The sequence below is a fragment of the Protopterus annectens genome, chromosome 8.part0, assembly GCF_019279795.1.
Source record: "Protopterus annectens isolate FY-2018-M chromosome 8.part0, PAN1.0, whole genome shotgun sequence".
Classification (NCBI taxonomy): Eukaryota; Metazoa; Chordata; order Ceratodontiformes; family Protopteridae; genus Protopterus; species Protopterus annectens.
Genome location: NC_056741.1, coordinates 1,040,014,486 through 1,040,042,452, shown reverse-complemented (window position 1 = coordinate 1,040,042,452; position 27,967 = coordinate 1,040,014,486).

The following is a 27,967-nucleotide window of genomic DNA, read 5'->3' as shown; positions in this document are numbered from 1 at the left end:
AGAGATATCTATACCAAGCGATTGCAGCCCCCCAAACATCTCCAACGCCCAAGTGAGAACTGCTCTCTCCAAAGCAAAAAACACAACATCCATGGGACCTGATGGTGTCCCCGGCTGTGTGCTCCACGAACTCAATGAGGAATTAAACCCACAGCTAGGACAGCTGTTTAATCATAGTCTTACCTCTGGATACGCATCCAGGAGTGGCGCACTGCAACTGTGGTCCCACTTCACAAAGGCGGTGCCTCCACCGACCCTGGAAATTACCGGCCCATTAGCTTGACAAGCCTTATCTGCAAAGCCATGGAGAGGATCATAATGGACCTCATAAATAAAGACATAGGGAATTTGACAGACTTTGGATCCATCCCAGTTTGGCTTTGTCAAAGGCAGATCATGCCTTCTAAACTTGGTTGACTTTTTCGAAACAGTCACCAAAGCCATTGATGAGGGAAAGGAAGTCCATACAGCCTACCTCGATCTGGCGAAGGCCTTCGATACAATACCCCACTCGGGTATCATTGAAAAACTCATCAGCTTAAATGTTAACCCATACATCACAAGATGGGTTGCAAACTGGCTGAGTGACAGAACCCACAGGGTCAGAGTTGCTGGCGCCATGTCAGACTCAAAGCCTGTCACAAGTGGTGTACCACAGGGCTCAGTCCTGGGCCCACTCTTGTTTGGCATCTACTTTTCCGAAGTACAAGCAAACACAGGAGGGTTATGGCTGACAAAGTTTGCAGATGACTGAAAACTGGGCGCCATAGTAGAAAACACATCTGACACAGATATCCTTCAGAAGGGTCTCACAGAAATGGATAACTGGTGCCAGAGCCATGGCCTAAAGTTAAATGCCAAAAAATGCATAGTCATACCCTTCGGGAAAAACAAGGTTACCCCTAGCTACCAAATAGGTGGCAATCCACTGAGCACAGAAGAAGTTATCAGAGACCTGGGGACCCAGGTTGATAGTAGTCTGTCATTCGACACCCATGTAGCTAAAGTAGTTAGGAAGACCTTCTACATTGCCCACCTTATCATGAAGGGATTCTCATCTAGATCAAGGGAGGTCATAGTCTCCCTATACTCATCACTCATCAGACCAATGATTGAGTACAATGCCCCATTCGAATGTATCTGACCCGACACTTGCAGCAGCTGGAGAGGCCACAAAAGTTCCTCACCAAAAGGATAAAGGGTCTCAAACATCTGTCCTATGCTGCCCGACTGAAAGAACTCCAGCTCTATTCAGTCGCTTACCACTTGCTCAGAGGTGACCTTTGCCTAACATACAAGGCCATGTCAAACCCAGATTTGATGAATATGCTTCACTTCAAAAAATCTAGATCCGTCAGAGCCACAAGGGCGGGAGACTTAAACCTCGACACAGCTATTAATAGGACGTGCTGGAGGGATAGATTCATCACCCAAAGACTCCCTATGCTGTGGAATAAAATCCCGGTATATGTGAGGCAGAGCACCTCGCTGGCCTTGTTCAAGAGAAATCTTGACCAATGGATGGGAGATCGCAGATATACCCCAGGGATTACCTCAGTGTCACTGCTCAACAGAGGCACAGCAAATTAATGGGTATAGTTCCCCATACTAAAGGGGTGGCGTAAGCCACAAAACTATGGGCTAGGCTTGTAAATGCCCTCAGGCAGATAGCCTAGTATGAACCTATGAACCTATGAACCTATGAACTTGAAACTAGCTATAACAACATAGCCAGATTTGCCACAGGCAACCGTTTTAGAACCTACCACTGTCACAACCTTAAACAACTCAGGTGGTCAGAACTACAAAACCATCTACTGTATAATCAACTGTTGATCATGCAAAAAATTCTTCATCACCCAAATAATACCCCAATCCTCACTAACCTGATCTCCCCATATAAAAATCTTGCAACACTTCGCTCTGCAAATAAGTTACTAATTTCCAATGTTAAATCTAATAATAAAGTTGGGGACTCACTTTTTACTAACGTTGTGGGCAAAATCTGGAACAAGCTTCCTATGACACTCACATCTGTCTCATCTACGTCTCTTTTAAAGAAACACCTCAAAGAAAATCAGAAATTCCTCTGGCTTTGTCCCTGTTCTAAACCAGACTGAACCTTACTTCTTCCCCCTATTTTTCTCTTCTTACTATACTCCTTCCTTCTGTGCTATGTCCTCTCTGCAACAAGATTCTATAGAAGCCATCTGTATACTAGCCAGTGCTTTTTTTTTCTTCTACAACCTTCTTTTTCTTTTTCTCCTTTTTGTCTTATAAATGATAACATTAAACCCTTGAGTTTACCTGTACTTGTGTGTATCTTAAACTATGCATTGACTCTATACTACTATTCTTAAACATATGTTTTATTTTTTTCTTTCCAAATAGTGTTAATTCTCCTATGTATAGCAATTTAGAAATTTTTTAAGTATTGTATTTTTTAAGTATTATAATTTTTTTTTTTTTTTTTTTGAAGTATTGTATTTTTTAACTATTGTTTTCTGTAATTTTACTTTGCTTGGAGCTTATCACCCTGGGCCTCTACTGAAAAGGGACATGTATCCAGCTAGACTAGCCCAGTCAACAAATGTAAAATAAATAAAAATAAAAGTATAAATAAGCATATTTATATTTACTTTTAAAGTTAGACCAAATATTGCAAAATGGTTTCATAGTAATATGATCCTTCCATAAGTGAATAATTACTTCCAATCCTTTATCATTCCTTTCCTTTTTTGTTTATTCTTTTTATACAGTTTCCTATCTTTATATAGAGATTTATTTCTATCTATATCACTATATGATCTGAAAAGCCTGTTGTAATAATTTCTTTTTCCTTCTTGCTTATACCTTCAGAAACTATACAATTATAATTTTAAAACACCTCTTCCATATGATCATGTTTTTGTTCCATATAACCAAATTTCCACATTTCATTACTTCAAACATTTTCTTTATATCTTTTCCTCTTTTCTTTTCATTACTCCTTAAATTGCAATTAAATTCACCCTCATTATAATCTCCATGTTTACTCCAACAAAACCTCACTTTTTTAAATAAGTTCTCCCTCTGTTTACACATCACATAAGCAAAAATAGCTATAATTCTATATAATTTTTCTTGCCACCTTAAATCTATAAATGTTAATCTTCCTAGTATTACTAATATAACATCCAGTATTTTTACTACTGTCTTGCTTAATATTGTTATTCTGGCTCACTTTTCATTCCTAATATTCCATATTATTTCCCCATCCAATACATTTTGTACTTGCACTCTTTCATCATAAGTCAGGAATCTTATATCTTCTAAAATAATAATAGCTACATCACATTTGTTACACCATTCTAAAATTCCTATTCTTCTTGTTATATTATTCATACTAATAACATTAGCTGAAAGAATTTTCAAATGATTTCTTTCTCTGTTTCTTAATTTAGGAGATATATTCTTTCTGCTATATTACTTGTATGTATTTATCATTTCTTTTTTCTTTTCAGTCATATTAAAGCCTTTCAATTTTTCTCTTTCAGTCTTTTACTCTTTTGCCAATAGAAATGTTTTCCTCTTATTACCCTCCAACTTATATCTTGTTAATTTTTAGCTTCTGATTCTACCTTTAGTTCCTTTCCTTCATCATTTTTTCCCTTTTTTCTTCTAGGCATTCCTCTCTTCTATCTCCTTTTCATTTCCACTTTGCTTTTTAACATTACTTTGATTTACTATACTTTACACATTTTCCTTTTCTTTACAATCCATCCATAAATTATAAATAACCTTTTTTATATTTCTAACATTCAAGTCTAATTTGTTAGCTTTGTGACCTATTTTGTCACATATATAACATTTCTTTTTATCACAATTGCTGATTAAATGTCCTTCTTTTCCACAAAAGAAACATGTTTTCTTGTGCCCCCAGTTTTTTACAACACCTATGTCACCATCAACATTTATAATACTTGGAATATGTATAATTTTCTCTTTCCATTTTTAAAACAACATTATAATCCCATCCCCCACTGTATAAACCCTTGTTGTCATACACTTCTGAAATATCTATGACTTGTTTGCAAGCATTTTTTAAATGTTCTTTTAAAGACTGTCTTTTAACCTCTGTTCAGAATTGCACATGTATTTTCTTTTTAGTCTCTCAAAATGAAGCTTTAATTACATAGTCATTCCATTTATTGTTATTCTTCATTTTTTAATACTCACATAACAATGTCTCCATACTTCATGCAGTTTCAAAATAAATGTCATAAAATGTCTCTTTGTGAATCAGAATGAAAGCTCTTACTTCTTGTGTTTTCCAGCATATCTATTCAATTCTTGGCTCTTACCACAAATTTTCTTTTTAATATGTCTTCTTTTTATCTTTTTCTTCTGCTGTTCTTGAACAGTTGCTACTGTGCCTCTGTGTATGTTCTCTTCTTCTGCATATTTGCTTCCATATCTTCCTCCTCGATTTGATCCATGATACTGTCCCATGAGACTTTGTTCTCCAGCTCAGTTTGATTAATTAAATTCTTCAATAAATCATCCCACACCCCTCCTGACAGGAAGGTTGCAATGATGCATTCTTCTCTGGTCTTCTTGATCATCTTACCAAAAAGATGTTTTTGGAATAAAACTTCCAAATCTTCTACATTGTTTGTAAATTCTTTCTTAGAGCTGTCATTCTCCTACACTATCTTTACCAATTTCTCCATCTCGCACACCATCCTCCCAGCTACCACTGTGCTAGGATCAAGATGTGGGTATGTATTCATGGCTAGTACTTTCACAAATAGCAATTGCAAACAATTGTAGGGGAAGTTCCCCGATGCCCTGGCCAAATTTCCCCTAGTAGTATAAATACCAAATTGGGTATCCTCTGAAAAGATACTACTAGCCTAGTGGAACTAGCCTTGTCAACAAAGACTAAATAAATGAAATAAAATGTAATAAAATAAATTTAGTTTGTTTACCGGGGTAGTACACTGATCACAACAGACCATTTGCAAGCCCATCCTGGGTATACTACTGAAGAATGATGGATTTTCCAAGACTAATCAGCTGCATGGAAAAGTTCATTTATTTGCAGGGTTGCCTGTACATTTTCTGTGACAAGTTCTTTTGGAAGCACTTATTGTCCATCTTTTCTGCAGCTATGTTAAAAATAAAACCAAGTAAAATATAATAATCCACCGGGTAGACGCTCCTTTGCTCTCAGAGGAATAAAATGTAGAAAATGTAAAAGCAACAAAGGAGCAACCAAGGCAAATAAAGTCACAGAAATATGTGTGTATTGTTGGTCTGAGGAAGCTCTATGAGAAAGCGCTTACCACATTTTATGGTTCATTTTGCTTCAATAAAGCGTTTTATGGTAAAGGATCCAGTGACTTTTTTTGTCTTAGTGACTTTATTTGCCTTGGTCACTCCTTTGTTGCTTTTACATTTTCTACATGTTAAAAATAAAGCCTTCATAAATGAGCACTAATATTCAAAGATGACCTCCAAAATTTTCAGTTAGTATATTAATTAAAAACTACATGATTGTCCTAAAAAGTAATACCCATCTTTCCAGTACATAAACTGTATGTGGTTATTTGGAATAGCTTACCATTCAATGAATGTGAATCAGCTTGCATATTGTAGTCTGACATCAATTCTCTTTATAATGTGACCCACAAACCAGCATCTCACATGCTTTTTTGCATAAGATGAACACTTCCCATGATGGTAACTCACTCTGCATCTACTTGATTCTGCTTAGAGGGATGTCTTGTTAGCAGATGGACCCATAATACAGATTACCTTATAAGTGTCTCATGTAGTCCTGCAGGAGATTCCCCTTCCCAGTGTAAAATATGCATTGTATTTTATACTGTAGCTCTATTATCTCTGTGAGAAAATGTTTATGTTATCAGGAATAGCTTTGTGCCTTCCAGGCAGATGAGTCAACAGGCTATTGGATGCAGTATGTGATACAATAAAGAGATGGGAATGCACGCATACAGTTTAACTTTTCTCAATAGCTGTTTAGGCCTAATATATATATATATATATATATATATATATATATATATATATATATATATACACATATATAAATATATGCTTTATCCCATGATATTACAAGAAGCAATGCATTTGTCCCCAAAACCTTTTTTTAAAAAAATAGGAGCGTGCATATTAACAAAGTTTAGTAAAGTCATTTATTTTTACTGTTTTAATTGATGATTTTAAATAATTAATTAGTTAACTGGAAGTGATTGGAGTGTAAGTATTTAAACACAGTGAATTGACTGGATGCTAGTACTGTGTGGAATTTTTCCTTGCTGGTTTGGCACTAAGAGGTTTTGTTATTGTTGTTGTGTATTTCCTCAGATTGGTGATTTTTTTACTAGTTGTGGTTTGTGCCATGGCTGAATCAGCAAGGGATGCTATGTTGGATGTTTCCTTACATCCTACCCCTGGTCAAAATGATTCTAACTTACTACAGGTTTTACTGGACACTATGGGGATATCCAGAAGTCCCTTCAAGTATTGCTGCACAACAAAACTAGAATTATGACTAAAGTTAACGAACAATGTAGTTTAGATGATGACAGAATTGCTGTTGTAGGAACAGATGAAATGTCCCAAGAGGCTGTAAGTGAATTATAAATTGAATATAAAGACGTTGCTGCAGTGCTGAATAACAACTATGACCCTTTTAAAAGGGTTGGAAAAACAGTGACTGGGTTTGTTTCCACCAATTTGAGCAAGTATAAAGAAATTTGTGCCGAGTTGGGCAGACTTCTTACCAAATACAAGACTCTTGACCTTGAGAACAAATATTTCGAAAGGTATATTGAACTGTGTATTGTGCCCAAGGGACTTAGATTTTTTAAAATGTCCCAACGGTGTTAAAGCATCTGATCCCATTTTTTTCAGTGTTGGTGGAAAGTTTTAATAAGACTGACACTGAATTTTTTAAGTTGCTTATAAAGAAAAAAACAAACTATTATAAATGAACTTAAAGAAAACATTACAGCCTTAGACTCTGAGATTCATTATAATTTTGCTACTGACTCTATGTTTTTTGCTGAATATGACGGGTCTATATTAGAACACCGAACTTTCAAAATTTCGAGTGTTCTAATATCGACCCATTTTCAGCGAACTCTGAAAATATCGAAGAAACAGAAAACCGAATTTTTTCCTAAGGAAAGAATTTTGTTGTCTGTTTCTGTTGCTCGGTATTTTCAGCGCTGTGGTGGAAAGTTACGAGTCGGGTTCAGGTAAGTGTGTCATTGTGTGGATGTGCGAGTTAGGTGAGTTAGGGTTAGGGCATGGGTCAGGTAAGTGTGCGATTGTGTGGACATGAGGGTTAGGGCGGGGTAGGTGAGTTAGGGTTAGGGCGAGGGTGAGGTGACTGTGCGACAGTGACGGACCTTAGGGTTAGGGTTTGGGTTAAGGTAAATGGATAGTTAGTGGTGTATGTATGGTTTAGTGTAGGGTTAGGTGTAAGAGTTTAGTTGTATGTGTGTGGATTGCTGTTTGTTTGGTGTGCTTGTGTTGTGTGTATGTGTTTTGGAACAGCGAATGTTTTCCCTAGGAAAAAATTTGCTGTTCTGTATGTTCGATGTTTTAAATTTTCAATTAATAGGGTTCAATATTAGAACACTCGAAATTTTGAAAGTTCGGTGTTCTAATATAGACCCAATATGATAGTATGTTGTGCCAGCTTGAGAGGCTGGAAGCTATAATTACTACTCATAAAAAATAAAAAATTGCATAGCTATCTAATAGCATACGAGAACTTGAGTGCTTATATTTTCTTTGATCCAGCACAAAGAACAAAGGATAAAAATAAAATTCATAATTTCAATATTACAAACAGAAACGTCAATGTTAGTTCTGAAAACCAGGTTAAACAAAGATGTTCCCTTTTGGTTAACGGTGATGACATCACTTCCGAGGGATTAAGAAGGAAGGTGAACAATCAGCAGGCGAGTGAACGTCAAGTTGAAGGAAAGCAGGATTTTGAAGAATTGCCATTGCATTCCCCAGCAAAAGACACTTCCAAATATATTTTGAAAGGGGCTAGACCTAAGACTGCTTCTTCTTTTTTTTCAAGTCCACGGACGGAAGATGGAGAGAACATGGATTTAAGACCTAAAAGGTGGGGTGAGGTTGGACTTGTCAACAGACAGTTAGACTGGTATAAAGCTAAAATATATAAACTGTCTACTTTTCAATTAAATAACATTCATGAAAACAATTTAAAATTGGGACTAACTTTTGTTAATGCTCGTCGGGCTGACACTTTTAGAACTATATTGCACTTAAAAGAATATGTGCACAAGTTAAACTTGAGTTACATTTTAAGTGATATTTTTATTAAAAAAGTATCACGATATGTGAAACCTTCAACTTTTAATCTACTGTTGAATTGTACTCTAAAAGTATTTGAAACATTATGTGAAGATGCTATTAGGTATTTATTAAATAGGAATATTACAGATAGAAAGTTTGTTAATCTTTCTTTAGAATAAAAACATGTTTTGAAAGAAATTTTAGACAACAAAGAATTGAGAGTTATGAAGGCCGATGGGGGGGGGGGTTGGTTTTAATGGACCAGGAAAAATACACTGAAAAAACTGAATTAATGCATATCCGCGGTGGTGGTGCTGCGGTAGCGTTATCGCCTCACAGTAAGACGCTGTCCGGTTCGATTCTCAGTTAGAGCGTCTTCTGCGTGGAGACATGCGTGAATGGGCTTACCTTCTTTGAAGGTTGTGCGTCAGGGCTGGCAACTCGGCACGTAAAAATCTACTGCCAATCATTAGCGGACCGGAATTCCACTGTGGCGACCCCTAACCGGGAAAAGCCAAAAGACACAACAATGAAAGTGAATACAAAAGGGTTAATGGTACATGTATTAACAAATGTTATAAATATATATATGCACTTTTTTGTTTGACAGTCTTTTGGAAGGACACATTAATGAAGAAGTATTTAATTCTTGTATCATTGAAAACCCCAGGGTTGGGGTTTTGTTTGGTATTCCGAAGTTGCCTAAATGTGTAGAAAATCCTCCCTTTTGGCCAGTAATTTCTGCTCCTAGCTGTATTATTGAAGGAATTTCTCTAATATTGGACAGTGTGTTAAATCCTTTAGTTAGTAGGTTGGAGGCATATATAAAAGATTCTTGGGACTTTCTTGATAAATTCTGTGACTTTAATACCAGTTAAAAATATAAGCCTGAAGTAAATATTATTTGTACTATTGATATTTGTTCACTCTTTACAGCTATTCCTCATGATGAAGGGATTGAGTTTGTCAGAATGTTTATTTCCATATTTTCAGATATTCCCACCCAATGGGTGAATCTTTATTGTAGTTTGACTGAAGTTTTGTTAGATAAAAAATATTTTATTTTTAAAAAGAAGTTTTACAAACAAAGAAGGGGTGTGGCTATGAGGTCTCCAGCTGCCCCCTCCTTTGCTAATATAGTTTTATGGTGGTGGGAATATAGTGCGTTAAATAATATTAGGGTAAAGTATAGGGTGTGTTTTTACAAGCAGTTTATAGGTGATTTGTTTTTTGTTTTAGAAGGAAATAATACTGAGTGTCAGTGTCTTTTGAAAGAAATCAATGAGAAATCTGCCTTTTTAAAGTTTACTATGGGGGCCATAGGTCATATGATTAATTTTGTGGATGTCACATTACAATAGAATTAACGACAATAAGGAGTTTGATAGTATTATACATAGGAAAGGTACTTTTACCAACAGTTATTTACATAGTAGTAGTAATCCCCCACTTTTTATGAAAAAGAATTTACCTAAGGGACAATACATTAGGGCTAGTCATATGAAAACTGATGATTTAAAGCTTGAAGATGAATTTAGTTTTATTACTAACTTATTTATAAATAGAAGGTACGAAGAAGTTTTCTTGAAATGGTTAGAAAAGGAAATTAGAGAAAAAAGGTATTCATCCTTTCCGCTGATTTTAATATATCCCTTTGTTGGCAATAAAAAGAGATCAGAAGAAGTGGGTGAAAGTAGTGAGGATAGAAAGATGACATATTCTTTAGATATGACTGTAGACAGTAGCAGTATACATTCAATTATAAGTAAAAATTGGAAAATTTTACAAGGCAATAAGAAATTATATGACATAGTGGAAGATGCCCCAAACTTTGTGTACAAGAATAATTATAATTTGAAGAATTTACTACAAAAAGGTAGTTCTAAGGTTGTAGTTATTAATAAAGTTCTCTCTAACAAACCAACAAGAATGTTTAAGTGAGGACACTGCAGTATTTGCTGTTATATTCTTGAAGGGCCTTTTGTCATGTTAGAAGACCCCTTTTATACTATTACTTTGAAGAGGTGATATAATTGTCAAACAAGGAGTGTGGTCTACATTTGTGTGTGTTCGAGATGTCCAGCTTTTTATACTGGAATGACCACTAGAGGGTTATTTGAACATATAAAATAATATCAGTATTATATTAAAAAGAAAGATACGAAAAGTGCTTTGTATAAACACACCTTAAGATGTTCTAATTATAAAAAGTTTCTTTTTTCAGTTATTGAGCAGGGACATATGGATTTAAGAGGGGGGGACTTAAACTCACAGTAAGACGCTGTCCTGTTCAATTCTCAGCTAAAGCGTCTTCTGTGTGGAGACATGCGTGAATGGGCGTACCTTCGTTGAAAGTTGTGCATCAGGCCTGGTAAGTCAGTACGTAAAAATCTACTGCCAATCATTAGCGGACCGGAGTTCCGCTGTGGCAACCCCTAACCGGGAAAAGCCGAAAGATACAGCAACAACAACTTAAAGATTTATTTAAAACAAAAAGAGGCTTTTTGGCAAATTAAGTTATTGTCAGATAGAAGCCCTGGACTCAATGACATGGTGAACATTAAATGTTTTTTTAAAAAAAATAGGAGAGTGCATATTAACAAAGTTTAATAAAGTAATTTATTTTTACTGTTTTAATTGATGATTTAAATAATTAATTAGTTAATTGGAAGTGATTGGAGTGTAAGTATTTAAACGGTGAATTTGATTTGAATTTGTATTCTGATGACGTCTTTTTGACGAAAGTGGCTAATAAACTGAGTGGACGCTAGCACTATGTGGACTTGTTCCTTGCTGGTTTAGCAGTACGAGATTTTGTTGTTGCTGTCATGTATTTCCTCAGATTGGTGTTTTTTTTATTATTCCTTGCAAGTTATTCTAGCTTCCTCCTACTCCTGTCTGTTTAAATCTAATTTATGGATTTACTCATGGTTGGCATGGTTTGGTCATGAGGACTTCTGGGGGTAGAGCCAGCATTTTCCACACCCAGCTATGGGTTATTGCTATTATATAATGATGTCAGTTTTGTATTGTGTTTGTGTTGTTGTTATTTAGGTTTGTGTTTGTTTTACTGTGTATTCTTCCATTGTTTCTTTTTTTTCCAAATACCTTTACTGAATTATCACTTGTGACACAGGCAAATTTACATTCATATAAAAGTAATCAAATTATATTAATATAACAAACATTATACTTCACATATATTGTTATATATCATATAACCTAAGCAATATTACATAAATTATTCAATTCCTGCCTTTTTACAAACAAGAAACATCTTTATTAAACCATCACTTACTACACAGGCAATCATATATTTATATAAATGAAAACAAGCCACATTGACATAATCCTAATTGCAAAATTTTACATCACAAACCATACTGACACACTGCCAATTGCCAATATTATACATCACTTATAATCTACCCAATCTTTCTCACTCAAACATTACATAGCTGATTTAAGTCCTGCAGCCTTTTAAACCTCATTCCTCCCCTATAAGCACTGTTTCCACAGTTCCCATTTTTCCTGTGTAGTTTGCTCCTACCCTTTTCTAAAGATCTCAATTCCAGTAGTTTTATCTCTGTTACAATATTCACTACTTCCAGTACAGTTGGTTTAGATTTTGATTTCCATTTTCTAGTAATTGATTTTTATCAGCCACCATTATTAGACACTTCAAGGCCTTACCATGTCTAGGCAGTTCCGATTCTATATCATAGCTCAGAAAAATCATCTCCCTTGTCAGATCAATCTGTCCACCCAGTATCTCTGACAGTGCATCCCACAGGGAATCCTTAAAGTCTACCAACTCACCACACTCCCAGAAAAATGCTCCCAAATACCTCTTTCTTCCCCTTCACACCTCCAACTTTTGCTGACTGCCTGAGGAAAATTCTCTGTAGTCTACCTGGTATATAAAAATATCTGTGTAAACATTTCCAGACAAATCTCCCAAATCTTCTAGATTTTGTTGCATATTTGGGAGACATACATATATCCTTCCATTGTTTCTTTGTGAATTGCTTATCCAATCTCTCTTCCCACTCCTTTCTCACCTCCTCTGATCCATTCCTATAGTTATTGTGCAATATTGTATATGCTCTACTAACTATTCCTTTTTTAATGGCAGCTTCTGTTCTAGATTCTATTAAAACTCTACCAGTGCTGGTCTTTCATTTAGGAACTTCTATTTCTTTCTCTTTGCCTATACTTTGATATCAGTCCCTGATAGGGAAGGCAATTTTTAACCTGCAGTCCAAAGAAACTCTTGTCGTCTTCCCATTCTGTCATCTTTCCCTCTCTAGTTACATGCTCCCAATACCTTGGTTCCTTTGCCAGTTTTCTCCAATAAATTCCAGTCCCCTCTTGCTTATTCTCTGTATCCCTAATTGCAGTCATCCCTATTGGCAGACTCTCCTTTCTCCATTCCCATGTTAGTTTAGTTCTTAGAATACTTTCTGCTACTTTATGGATATAATAGCCTGTATGATTATTGGTATTGTCCGTAAAGGCCTGCATCCAACATCCCAGTCTGTCCTAATTTCTTGAGTTTACCAACTGTTTCATTATCATCCATTTCCACTTTGAATTATAGTTTTCTATTTGTAGTATGTATATGAGCCTTAACTGTGTAGCTCTGAGATATCCCTTCAAATTGGGTAATCCCAATCTCCCCTGTTTTACTAGAAGAATCAGCTTATCCCACTTGACTCTTGCCATCTTCCCCTCCCAGATAAAGTCCTTCAGCTTTTTACTAATTGCTATGCACAACTTCTCCTCCAGTTGATAAAAATATGCCTGATCTGTCTATAACACTAAATTAACTAAAAACATTTTAACTGTTTGTATCTTACTGTCCATATAACAAAGCTTCAATTTTCTCAGTTTTTGTATTATCTTTTGTTTAATCTCTTCCACATATACTTAGCTGCCACACTAGAAACATTTTTAATCCATATTCTTAAATACCTCATTTTATCATGTCCCCATAAATATGGGTATTCCTGAACCAGTTTATGTGTGGGTACATAATTTACCACTATTGCCTTTGTTTTTAGCTTCATTAATTTCATATCCTGAAAAGATCTGAAACTGATTCAAAATGTTCCACAATACTGTACTGTCTTTTTCTGGCTTTGTCAGGTATAAAATAATATCATCCACAAATAAAGCCATCTTTTCTTGATTACCATACCAATTATATCCTGGAATTTCTGAGTCCCTCATTTTCTTTGCCAATGGTTCTAAATATAATGCAAATAATAAAGGAGAAAGAGGACACCCCTGCCTGGTTCCTCTGCTCAAGCAGAAATTATCAGTGAGGACCCCAGCCACTTTAATTTTTGCCTTTGATCCCTCATATATCCTTCTAATCAACCTTATAAATTTTGCAGGAAATGCAAATGCTTTCATTGCCCTGCTCTTAAAGTCCCAGCTTACTCTGTCAAATGCTTTCTCTGCATCAAGACCCACCAACAACAATGCTATTTTCTTACAAGCTGCTTCCCTCTGGATCATCAGTGTTCTTTTGATGTTGTCATATGTTTGCCTCCCCTCCACAAAACCACATTGATCCATATCTATCAGTTTTGGCATTACTGCTGGCATTTTTTTAGGTATTATAGACAAGAACACTTTATAATCATGGATGTTATGTGATCCTATCTCGCCTACATTCTGTACTGATGGGCTCGGAGCCGATCCCTCGGCTCCGACTCGGCACGCTATGCTATAGAGTGAAGCCTCTTATTGGCTGAGCTATTTTCTATCCCAGGATGCACCACCACTAATCCCCCAGATCTCGTTTGCCGCTTACAAGCTAGGACGTGGTCTCAAACTTGGCTGAGCTAAGTGCTGTTCTCTTTCAAAGTTCCTGTCAGGAATTTGCTTATTCTTACCCAAAAAGCTGTTTTAACAGCTATTGTTGTTGTACGAGTGTGTTTTGAAGATTTTTGTTGTGAAAATTGTGTTTTTGATTAAGGGAAAGGTTTCCCGTTTAAGTTAGAGGGGCCTTCCCCTATTTGTTTCAGCTAGTGTCTGTTATTTTTTCTAGGAGGTCAAGTACCTGTTTAAATTAGAGGGTCTTGGCCCTCCTGTTCTGTATTTTTTTCTTTTTGGTATTGTATTGTGTCCATATAAAAAAAAAGTTGGTTTAAAATTTTTGTATTGTGTTAAAATTCTGAGCAGATAGTGCTACCTTATCCGGTTGCAGTGTTTTTTGGTAGTCAGTTAAGATGTCAAAAGAACATAGACCCTCAGGGTTAAAAAAGTGCATGAGGTGTGGTTATAAAATGTCTATAACCGATGACCACTCCTCGTGCGTATATTGTTTAGGCGCCAAGCACCTACAGGAGTCCTGTAGCGTGTGTCACGCCTTTTCATCTAGAGTCCTCCAAGAGAGGAAGAATAAATTAATATTGAAAGGCCTGATTAAACCCTCCTTTGAGGAGGCCTTATCTTCCTCTTCCTCTCCTACTAAGAAGAAGAAAGCGTCGGATCCGACCAGCCCGTCAGAACCGACCGCTAAGAAACCTAGGCAGGCTTCTCCATCGGCTCCACGGACTTCGGAGCCGAGGGCGGAACAGTCTGCCTCGATGCCTCCAGTCTCAACTCCTCTGGTTTCGGAGCCGGGGACTGGGGCATCGAGAGGCGGGTCACCTTCATCCGCTCCACTGATTTTGGAGCCAATGAGGGTTACCGGCTCAGACGCTTCCCCTTCGGCGCCGAAGCCCTCCTCGGCACCGAGGGAAATTGTTTTGAGGTCTCCCTCGGAACCGATAGTAGTCGAGTCCATTCGGAGCCGGTCCCCTAGTCCTTTGGAGCCGATGGAGAAGTCGGTTCGGACCCGATCGGTGTCATCTAGATCCTCCAAGATGTCTGATTCGGACATCGACAGGGTGCTCCTAAGACTTTTCCAGTCTCCTGTGTTCCAAAAGTTAGTTTCGGCTCCAGCCCATTCGGCTTCGGAGCCGATGGTCCACCCTGTTGTTACGGTTCCTCCTCCAACAGCCTCAGCACCGTTGGAGCCGGTGCTGGTGGAGCCGATGGAGGTTTTCTGGTCAGGCCCAACCCTTACTCCAACCCCGGCTCTCGAGTCGGAGTTCGGTACGTGGACCTCCTCTGTCGGCCCCGGGGGGGACGCTTCGGGACTGATGTTTTCGGTCCCAAGCCTTCCTCTCGGTGCGTCGGCTGCAGGGGTACTGTCTACCATTGTGGCCACGGAGGTGGGACCTTCCCAGGATTCTGGTGGTCCCGCCTTCAGGGCCATGAGGAGTGCATTAGCCAAATCTTCTTTGGCTACCTCCACGGTCTCTCCAGCACCTTCCCTGCATACGGAGACTGGGTCTTTGGCAGTCCCCCTGTCATTAGACAGCGGAGCCCCGGGGCCTGAGGTCACCCCCACTGGGGGTTCCCCCACTCCTGGAGGTCCCTCTGAAGCCTCTTCAGAGGAACCCCCCAGGAAAAGATTGTGCAAGAGGAAGCACGTTGGTTCCCCCGATGAGTCTCTCACATCAGACACTGATCTTGATGATGCAGAGGGGTCCCCTAAGTCATCCTCAGATGATGTCTCCTTTGCAGACATCCTGGAAGCCCTTAAACAACGAGGCGGCTGGCAATCCAAACCCCCTTCTGCTGATGAGTCGGTGTTCCTTAAGGCCTTCGGGGCTCAGCCCTCCGCCTCCTGGGCGTCTCCGCCCTTCGACGAGCTCCTAGATTTGATCTGTCGAAGGGCGTGGGAACACCCAGACTCTGTGGAACTGGTGCCTGCTCGTCCAAATAAGTTCCTGTCAGCACCCCCAGAAAAGGAGTTTTTGATGAAAGGTGTGGCTGTAGATGCCTTGGTGGTGGCATCTGCTACCCAGCAAGATGTAGCAGAGGCTTCGTCGTCCGTCCATCCTCCTAATAAGGAGTCTAGGAGCATGGATCGGTACGGTAAGTGCACCCTAAGTTCAGCGGCCTTTACTTTAAGGTCCCTGAACTATCTAACGCACTTCACGAGATTTCAGAGGGATCTGATTAAGGAGCTTTCAGATACCCTCTTGGGTAACCTGCCTGAGCAGCTGGCCCAGACGGTTGGCTCTCAGTTGGCTACGCTGTCATCCATATCAAACTCGTCCATGAGGCTCATTTCTTATGCGGCCGAAGGCGAGTAAGCGGCAGTACAGGCATTGCTCTACGGAGGCAAGCCTGGCTCCGCCTGTTTGTCATTTTGCGGAGGCCTTCAAGTCTTCCTTTGCCGATGCCCCCTTTGATGGGTCCTCTTTGTTTGGACCCAAGGTAAAGGACACATTGACCCGCTGCGAGCAAGAAGGTAGGACTTTGACTGCCGTAGGGGCACGATTTTCCACTCTCTTTCGGCCTTACCCCAAGGCTAAAAGAGGAGGGAAAATGTGGTTCCATAGATCTCAGAAGTCTTATCCCTCACAGCAGGACGATCCCCCTTCTAGAGGCAGAGGAGGGGGAAATTCTTCTGGAAGACGCAGTCCCAGAGGCGGCAGAGGCCCCCGCAACACTGGAGACCGCAAATCCTTTCATGGCTCTTCAGCCTTTCACAGTCCCTGAGGGATTGCCCGACTGTGCAGCTCCGGAGCCAGTCGGGGGTCATTTTTCGAGGCACCTAAAAGCCTGGGAAGGTATCACTCAGGACCGATGGGTGCTTCGAATTATCGCCGGAGGTTACGCCATCCCCTTTTCTCACTCCCCACCTCAGTCCAAAAAAATCCCGGACCCGCCACCCAGTCAACGGGAAATTGCAGCCCTAGAAGTTTCAAAGCTGCTTCAAAAGGGAGTCATCCAACCGGTCCCTGCAGACCAGATCGGATTAGGGACTTACTCAAGATTCTTTTTGGTGCCAAAAAAGACCGGGGACTTGAGGCCCATTTTGGATCTCAGCATTCTAAATCATTCAGTCAAAAAGTCCAAGTTCCAAATGGTCACCCTACAATCCATTCTCCCACTGCTGGAGAAAGGTGTTTGGATGTGCTCCATAGATCTCAAGGACGCTTATTACCATATCATGGTACATCAAGTGTCCAGGAGACATCTGCGCTTCAGCCTAGGAGACAGTCATTTTCAGTTCCGCGCGCTGCCCTTTGGTCTCACCACAGCCCCCAGGGTGTTCACCAAATGTTTGGTGGTCGTGACTGCTCACCTGAGACGTCTAGGATTCCAGGTGTTTCCGTATCTAGACGACTGGCTCCTAACTGCCACCTCCAAGCATCTACTATTGCGGAGCTTACAAGCCACAATATCACTGGGCACTTCCCTTGGAATCACCTTCAATTGGCCAAAGTCTGTGTTGCTGCCATCTCAACGCATAAGATTCATCGGAGTAGAGATAGACTCAAACCGAATGCGGGTCTATCTACCGACAGAAAGGATACAAACCATACAGGCTCAAGTTCGAGCCTTACTTCCCAGATCCAAAGCCCCAGCCAGAATGGTCCTGCAGCTACTGGGATCTATGTCCGCCACAGTTCTTCTAGTTCCCCTAGCAAGATTGCACATGAGAATTCTCCAGTGGCTTCTTTCAACACAGTGGTCCTTTCAGGATCTCCCTCTCAGTCACCTCATATGGATCACAGAAACCTGCAAACGGGACCTTTGCTGGTGGCTGGTGCCCTCCAATCTGGATCAGGGACGACCCTTTGTTCCACCTCCTCCTGTGGCCACTTTGACTACGGACGCCTCCCAGATGGGGTGGGGGGGCATTCCCTGGGCAGGTCAGTCCAAGGCAAATGGCACTCGGAAGAGTCACTACTTCATATCAACATCTTAGAAATGAGGGCGGTGTTTCTGTCCCTACAAGCCCTTCACGATTACCTCCCTCAGGGCGTAATTGCCGTTCACTCCGACAACATGTCAGTAGTCTGGTACCTGAACAAGCAGGGAGGGACCAGATCCTACCCCCTTTGCAGAGAGGCCATGAGAGTTTGGGAATGGGCAGTGTCGACCAAACAATTTCTAGTGGCGACTCATATCCCTGGCAAGGCCAATGTGATAGCCAACAGACTGAGCAGAACTATCCTCTCTCCACTCGAGTGGCCTCTGAACATTACAGTTGCAAATCAGATTTTCAGCAAATGGGGAATTCCTTGTTGCGACCTCTTCGCAACCCCGCTGAATGCGAAGTGCAAAAAGTTCTTCTCCCTCACTCCGGCTCCAGGGGAGAGCCCTATGGACGCACTAGCCCATCCGTGGCCCACCGGTCTGCTATATGCTTTTCCCCCAGTTCCCCTCCTTCCCAGAGTGATCCACAAGGCGTCTCACTTAGGGAGCAAAATGATCTTAGTTGCTCCTTACTGGCCTCGTCAGGTATGGTTCCCTTATCTTCGGAAATATGCACTGGACGGTCCATGGTTCCTGGATCAGATTCCAGACCTATTAGTTCATCAGTCGGGACTACTCCACCAGTCCCTCCACACCTTGAAATTAACAGCTTGGCTCCTCCTCTTCCGACTATAGTCAGGAATCATACCTTAGACCCGGAAGTTGTACATATCTTATCTTCAGCCCACAAATCTGCCACTAAGAAATTGTATTCTAGCAAATGGAAGAGATTTGCTATTTGGGCTCAACTCCGGGGTCTGGATCCCATCACTATTCCCGTATCAGAAGTCCTGAAATTTCTAACTTCCCTATTCAATCAAGGTTCTTCAGTCTCTACCATCAAGGTTCAATTGGCAGCTATATCCAATTTTCACGAGTCTATAAACCCACCTTTAATGAGCAACAGATTGTGTAAGACCTTCATGAAAGGTGCTGCGCTTTTACGACCTCCGATTTCTCATCCTGCTCCTCCATGGGATCTCGATGTGGTGTTACGTGCCTTAACTTCCTCCCCCTTCGAACCAGCAGCAACATGCGATTTGAAATTTCTATCGTGGAAAGCTTCAAGCTTTGTCTGTAAAACCTCCGTACCTGGTTTTTCACAAAGATAGAGTATCTCTCAGGCCAAATCCATCCTTTGTCCCTAAGGTTTGTTCCAGTTTTTGCCTACAACAGTCATTAGAACTTCCAGTTTTCTTTCCAAAGTACTCAAACAAAGCAGAATACATATTCCACACATTAGATGTCCACAGGCAATTGCGTTTTTATTTAGATAGGACCAAACAAACAAGGAAAACAGATCAATTGTTTGTATCCTTTTCGGATAATAAATTGGGCAAAGTCGTCACAAAGGTCACTATTGCCAAATGGATCAGGGACTGTATTACTCAAGCTTATTCCTCTTCTAATAAAGAGCTTACAACCTCTGTCAAAGCTCATTCTACAAGAGCTATGGCTACTTCAATAGCATTCCATTCTAAGCTTGCCATTAGTGACATTTGTGCTGCGACTCGTGGTCTTCCCCGCACACTTTCATTTCTCACTACAAATTGGATGTGGCATCTCGGGGGTGAGCTTCATTTGGTTCCACAGTGCTCAGGAGTGTTTTCCAGTGAGCCACCCAGGATTTAGGTGCTAGGGACACTGTCCCATCAGTACAGAATGTAGGCGAGATAGGATCACATAACATCTTTTAGTTATGTACTTACCATAACTTTAGATGTTTGGGATCCATCTCCTACATTCCCATAACCCACCCTCCTTCCCCCTTCCTTGGAGATCAGAGGAGATCAGAAGGTCCGAATCCTGTTGTTTCATCTTGAAACATCTGGCAATGTTATATAAACATGTTATGTATGTGTGCATGAATGCGGACAAACAAGATCTGGGGGATTAGTGGTGGTGCATCCTGGGATAGAAAATAGCTCAGCCAATAAGAGGCTTCACTCTATAGCATAGCGTGCCGAGTCGGAGCCGAGGGATCGGCTCCGAGCCCATCAGTACAGAATGTAGGCGAGATGGATCCCAAACATCTAAAATTATGGTAAGTACATAACTAAAAGTTTACTGAAATGGGCCTGGAAGAAGCCGTATCTGATGGATCTTTACCCTCTTTCGGTATTACAACTACCACTACTTTCTTCCAGGACAGTGGTACTTCTCCTTCTCTTAAGATACTGTTAAAAAAACTTCCAGATCTTTATCATTTTTTCCCCTCCTAGCTTCTAAACTTACATAGAAATACCATCTGTTCCTGGGGGACTTTCCTGTAGATTGGTTATACATCACAATTTTTATCTCATCTCCTCCTGCTTACCCATTAGTAATTGAGCCTCATCTACCTCTAACCTTGGCATATTTACTTCTTCCATAAACATTTCCATTTGCATCTTTTCTTGATTTTCATATTTCTCTGCTTTTTAGACTCTCATAGAACTTCCAAAATATTTCTAATACCTTTACAGGATCTCTTGTTACCTTCCTTGTTATAGGCTCCCTAGGTCTGGCAATGGCCCTTTCTACTTTCTGTTGCCTGAGTCATTGTGCTAAAAGTTTTGTGTTCTAGTGTTATTATCAAAAAATATAAAAACAGTTGATTAACAGCAATATTTCTAAGCTTGTGCATATTATCGAGGTGATCCTTTATTTTCTGCCTAGCATTCTGCAATTGATCCTCTTCTTTTTCTATGAGATTCCCCCTATTCTGCAATACTTTAACATTTGTCAGTCCCTCTAAATAATTCTTGTTACTTCTTAACCATAGTTCCCTTTCTTTTATTTCCACCCTGTTTTTAAACTCCACTGTAATTTTATCTCACTTTCTAGCTATATTTTCAGAAGAAATTTCTATCCTCTCTAACAGCTCCTGAATAATCTCCAATACCCTTTCCTTAAATTCCTCTGTTTTCAGCAGATAGGTGGGAAAGTGCCAAAGCCTCATTTTTATTTCATTACCATGTGCTTTTATTTTAGCTATTATTAGCTTATGATCTGAAATAGTTATTGGGTGAGTATCAAGACCTTCAATTAAATGCACATGTTCCTGTGAAATGTAAATTTCGTCTAGCTTAGCCCAGTTTTTACATGTTGGGGAATATTATGTAAATTCACTTTGAACTCCTATTACTGAATTCACATGTTCCATGCCAAATATTTTCATAAATTTCTTCAAAAAATCTACCCTCCTTTGTTATATTTTCCCTTCTGGGCCCCCCAGATACAACTTTACTGCTGTAAATCAAATTCCAGTTCCCACCTATAAGTATTATTTCTTGCTGAAAAATGATTATTTCTCCCGGAATTTTCTTAAGCTCCACTATAGCAGTTTTAGGTGGAATGCAAATACATGCCAATGTGATCCCCCTCCCTTGCCACTAGCCCCTTAACACTAAAAATCTGCCATTATTATATTTTTTATCTTTTTTGAAAACTATTGGAGCCCCTCTTGCAATTAATATACATACTCCTCTTTTCCTTTGTCCCAGGTATTCTGCTGAATAACCATCCTGAAAACTTTTCTTTATCAAATTCACATGTTCAATTCTTTTTAAGTGTGTGTCCTGTAACACTGATATTTGCACTCCACATGTTTAATATAGTTCACTACTCTTTCTTGTTTGTATTTATCTGTGAGACCATTTGCATTTAAAGACATTAAAGAAAACATCATTGTTTTAAAATGTTATTATTCCCACTTTTTATGTTTAACACATTTTTTGTTAAATGCCTAGTTCCAGCTTTTGTGTTACATGCATACACTGTTTGGCAGGTTGATCTTTTATACAGTTGTTTCTTGTCATATGCATTTGAGCTTATGTCACATCTTATAAAACTTTTAGTTTTATTGAAAGCCTAAATAACACACCCCTAATCCCCCCTAAAACATATTAAATTAATACTAATACACAAAACTATGCACACCTTCAAATATTGAAGTTTCACCCTCTTAATAGGAACAAAAGTCCAAAACTGACAGCAATACTCACAAATTTGAGTTAACCTAAAAGAAAGGTTATCCATGCTAAAATGCATGGAACAGCCTCTGCTTCGACTACGTGTTGTTGGTTTTGTCTTATCTTTATAGCTCTTCCAGCTGGGAAAACCCTTGAATATTTTCAGACAATATTAACTACCTTGGGAAAGCCCCAAATGCTTTCAGAGAACTTTATCTACCTTGGAAAAAACCCTGAATGCGTTCAGAAAACATTATCTCATAGCCAGTTTCTCTTTTCTTTTTTTTTTCCTCAGCCAATCACTCTCTACCAGACTGTAGTCAGTTTCTCTTTATCAGATTGTCTCCATGGAGACACAAAAAAGGAGCAGTCAGTTTCTATTTAGTAGGTTGTTTCCATGGAAACATGAAGACCAGCTGCAGAATTGTTACTAAGCATATATGTATTTGCTAGAAAAAAGCCTCATAATATTCAATATTCTTTTTCATTTACTTGCTCTCTCTTAAAACTTGTTACTAAATCATTCTAAGGTCTTTAATCCAGTCATTCCCCCATGCAAGAATGAGAAAAAGCACATTAATTTTTTCTTTTATCATGCTTTCTAACCAGGCTTTTTTTTCCTTTTTTTACATTGCAGTGCCTACACTTCTTAAAATTGAACAAGAAGAAGGGAGAAAGAAAAGAAAAAAAGAACAACAGCATGTTTACAATCTCCGTTATACTTAGAAATACCTAAAAAAACTTTATAGCATGCAAAGAAAACCACATGCAACAAAACTGGTACTTTTTAAGAAAAAAAATCTTTACTTACAGTTAACTTTCCCCTCCTCTTCCTACTCAAAGTACTTTTCCGAACATTAATGACATGAAGTAGGACATATGATTTAGAATCCCCCCAACAAGTCCAACAAATTCTGAAAAAACACAGTATTTCCAGATTTTTTTGTTCTGTCATATTTGACAAATATAATTAATGCATTGTAATCCCATATTAAGTTACTGGTTTTATTACTGTTAATCACCAAAATCCTATCTCTGTTTCTTTTCTGACATACTCTGGATTCTTCTAGTCAACTCTCATTGCTTCCTTCCTTCTCTCCAACATTTTCTGTTGGAAAATTTGAAAAGATTTCACAGTTACAGCTCATCTGTGATCTTTATTACCAGAAGAACAAGAACCAGAATCTTCCTTCTGTTTCACAGTTTACTTTTTGTTGGACAAACTTTTGTATTTCATCCTTTGCATGTACTTCATCAAAAAGGATTTTGTACCTCCAAGCAAAAATACCTTGAAGACATCTTGGTACAGCAGTTTGAATTTCACACCTGCATCTCAACATTCCCTGAACAGCGGAATAAATTTGCTCCTCTGCTGTCTGGTGTACAATGAGTAATCATTCTCCACAAATACTCTGCTGTCTCCCTCTTTCAGTACTTTGTTCTTCTGCCACAGTTTTGTCAGAATCAACTCCTTCTGCTGGTAGGATAGCATTTTTACTGTTAAAGGTCTAGGTTAATTTCTTATAGCCAGATTTGGAACATACACACAATGTGCCCTTTCAATAAACACTCCTGCTGTGGAATACTAGTCCAGTTGCTTATTTGTACTTTCATAAAATTAATGCAGTCTATTGCTTCCAGCTTCTCTGGTACAGCTGGAAATCTCAGGTTTTCCCTAAGTGCTCTGTTCTCTAATTCTATTATTTTTTGAAACATCTCTTCCTGAGCAATTTCATATTCACCCAGCCTTTTCTTCATTTTTTCCTCTGATTTTTGCAACTTTATCATCTCATCTGAATATCTGTTTAAAGCTTCGTCCATTTTTTTCCAGTCTTTTGTTGTTTGTGTTGATATACTCCATCAGTGTTTTTTTTTATTTTAACCAGGCCAGTATGCAGTTGTCTTATATCTTCCTGTAGGTTATTGGAAATTATGTTTGAAGGTTGCATTGCATTTTGCTGAACAGCTGCAAAACTTTCCCCATTCAATGTTTCTTTCTCACTTTTTGTAGCTGATTTTTTCCAGGTCTTCTGAATTTCTTTATTCCCGGCATCCAGGCAGTACACTTACTACTTACTTACTGAAATTTACCCGTAAGCACAATTCTACTGCCCTTCTCTGCTGCGTTTCTGTTTTCACACTGGGAGAGCTAGAAATAAAGTGTTACTCAATGTGCAGCCATCCTGGAATTCTCCTTCTTCCACTTTTTCTGAGATAAAATCGTCCCAGACTTTTAGTTCAAGTTTGTTGTTTATTATCTCAGAAAAAGTGGAGAATACAAAATGAAACAAAAAGAAACCTAAATATTTTTTTATGGTCATTCAGGCTTCGCCCTTAAAAGTACTAGACTGAATAGTGCTATGATGCAACTTTTGGTAGGAGCTTGAGGGGTAATTGCTGTGGTTGGGTTAATTTAATGTTGTATTGAAGCAGGACGTTTTCGTGGTATGTTTCCATTTTTGATTTTTGCTTTGGGACTGAATTTCCTAGAGGGTAGGGACCATCTGTGCTATTTCAGCCATCTGTCTACAACTTCTTTTTTCATTTTTGCACATGCGGTCGGGGTGTCACTTCTACAGTGATAATCATCTAGAGCTATGGTTTACATTGCTGGGTGGCTATTTCTGCTGTGATAGTTCATTGACACCATAAACTCACATGCACACTAACTCCTCGCAGCTTTCTGTTAAGGAACCATTTTGTGTCATCTAGAGCCAAGGTTTACATCATCGGGTGGCTATTCATGCCTCGATAGTTCATTCATAGCACAAACTCGCATGCACCAACTCCTTGAAGCTTTCTGTTAAAGAACCTTTTTGTGTCATCTAGAGTCAAGGTTTACATTGGGTGGCTACTCCTGCTGTGATAGTTTATTCACACCAAAAAATTGCAGGCACACTAACTCCTTGCAGTTTTCCTTAATGGAACTGTTTTGTGTCATCTAGAGCCAAGGTTTACATCACCAGGTGGCTGTTCCTGCAGTGGTAGTTCATTCACACCACAAACTTGTATGCACAGTAATAGGCTGCAGCTTTCTTTTAAGAAACTGTTTTGTGCAAAGTATTTTCTTTTATGTTGTAACAGGCTGTCTGCTTTGATGTGTTGCACATGCGGAAGGTGTTCGTAAGCTAATGTGTCAGTAGTGATGTTCTATATAGAAGAAAAATCAGGTAAGTATTTGATTTTTTTTTTGTAGTTATTTGATTGTTCTTGTGCACAAAACATTGCAGCTAACTTCATAGCTTATGACTATGTTCACCATGTACAAGATTGTTGTATATGTGGATTGGAAAGTGTGGCTGCTCAATGATTATTTAGCGGACAGACTTTTCCTGTTGGTATATGCTTGATTTACAAAGGGCACTCTGGTTTGGCTTACCAATCAGCATGCTCATTTTTGAATATTAATGGCCTGCCATTGTATAATAACAGATATGCATCTTTTACAATAAATAACGCTGTAACAATTGATACACAACAAAAATCTGTATTAATATTTTTATGCAGCAATAAACTCCTACTCCTGTAGTATCTTTCTTTCATAGATAGATATTTTCAAGATTTGTTGTTACTTTACAACACCAAATATTCTGTAAATACCATTCATTGGTTCATAGGTATCTGCTAGGCTATTGATCTGTGAGGATCATATGATGTCTAGCCTTAAATTCCCATACTAGTTTTTAAGCTGTAATATTTTGTGTATGGATAACCCAGAGGAAGGCAGAACACGGATAAGTTGTGACATTCACTTGTTGCCCCTTTCCATAAAGGACATGGGTGCTAAGCTGTGGTGAAATTACAGTTTCTCAGCCATAATAATTTTCCTTTGCATGTTAAGAACAATAACTATCATCTGTATTTTGCAAGCTGTTATTTATCTACTATGATTTCTTCCAGTGGTCAAAAGGTTTAAGAATTTAATGAATTTAAGCAGACTAGAAGTTCATAACTATGGTTATGATTGCATATAATGCTCTAGGGTGCACTCATTCCAGGACCTCTGCTGAAAATGGATTTCCCATTTAATCTATCCAGTTTAACAAAAACAAGTAAGTGAGTAAACAAGTAAATAAATACATACATACATAAGTATGCAAGTAAATAAATAAATATTTGTTTTTTAGGCCCTTGCATCACTAGTGCTTGTAGTACAATGATTACCCTTCTGCAGGATTTGAACATTTTATGCAACTTCTGCAGACCAGCACATGCAGTAACATTTTAATTTCACATGCTTAAAATAGAATGCAGGAGGAAACCACAGGAAGAGCGTGTTACTATAATTCCACCTGTAGTGCTAATGACAGAGCCACATAAGACTTTATCACGGCAGTTAAACTGATACTTTTTGCTTGGACACTGAATCAGTGTGTTAATGTTGTAATGCTGTCTACAATTTTGTAGTAAAAGCCTAGTCTGAAAGACTTTTCAGGTAAATTATATTATGGAATCTCCTGGCTGAAGTCATACCAGAATAATGTACCCCACTAGTTCAATTAGATATGTACCAGTGGTGCTTACAGTTGTTAATCCTGAGAAGAGTACAGCTAAAGCAAAGATGTAGTTTGTGATTTTGCTAACAAAAAAAGCAAGATGAGGTCCCCAGCAAGGGCAGCCACAGTATTTTCTTATTTATTCCTGGACCAGGATCAGGAATTTATATAAGTTTTAGCAAATACTGACCTACAATTTAGTATAAATCATGACAAATCTTCTTAGTATTATATGTGCAATTTATGAATACACATGACCATGTGCACAAAGTTTGGAGCAAAAGACAGCAGGGCAGGGTAGTATGGTGAAGCTTCAAGGTATACTTTTAGGTGGAGTTGAAGCAAAAAAAAAGGTGATGGGTATAAATTGTTAATATGTATGTTATAGTTATGATATAAAATGTATGTTTGGCAGGCAGCAGCACTCTTTGAGTACTGTTGCTTTAAAATAAGCAAGAGGTGCACTTCTGATTAAAAGCTGACTTCATACCTTCTGATATCTGCCTGCAATAGCAGACGTAAATGTTTCAAAGTGCATGTTCTCCTACAAATAATATGAACAGACAAATTTTGCAATTATGATACGTGGCAAAACAACTTATTTGTGTGATGCTTAGCAACAGGCAAGGGCTTGAAAGTAATTCCTTTCACAGAAACTAAGTGATGTCAGCAAAAATATCAAAGTGCAGTCTTACTTAGCATGTTGGGTGGAACCCTTTCTTACCCTGTTAGAAACTAGAAGGTAACAGGAAAATAAAGGGCACTTGTTTCGTATCCTTGTGAAAGAAATAACCACCTGAGACACCTCTCAAAGGAACATGAGCAGCCCATCTAGAGGTTAATTGTCTAAGAGAAAGTATTTTGTTTGACTTACATGTTTTTATAACAGCATAGCCGTACTGTGATAATATGCAGTTAGTGCTGGTATTTAGGTTAGTGTGTTAGTAAACTTTGTTTTGCTTTGAAATATTGATTGCATTGTTAATAAATATTTTGTGCATCAATGTGGGAATGGTAGGTGTAATATAACAGCATTCTTAGTTGTTTGTATAGTATTGGCAAGAGGCAGCTCTATGAACTAGGCTTAGCTTCTCTGGCTAAATGGAAGTCGCACATTTCACTGGAAAAAAGAATTTCATTGTAATTCCTAATTATTTACAACTGCTGTTTTTTATACTGTTGGCACACCACTGGAGTTTGTTATATTAATTGGGGGGAGGGGGTATGGAGGAAAGTTCCTAAAGAAGGATGTGTGGGTAGACAACCTCCAAGAAAATATGCAGCAGTTCATGAGACTAGTCCAAAATAATCAAAACTTGTGATGAAATGATTTATGAA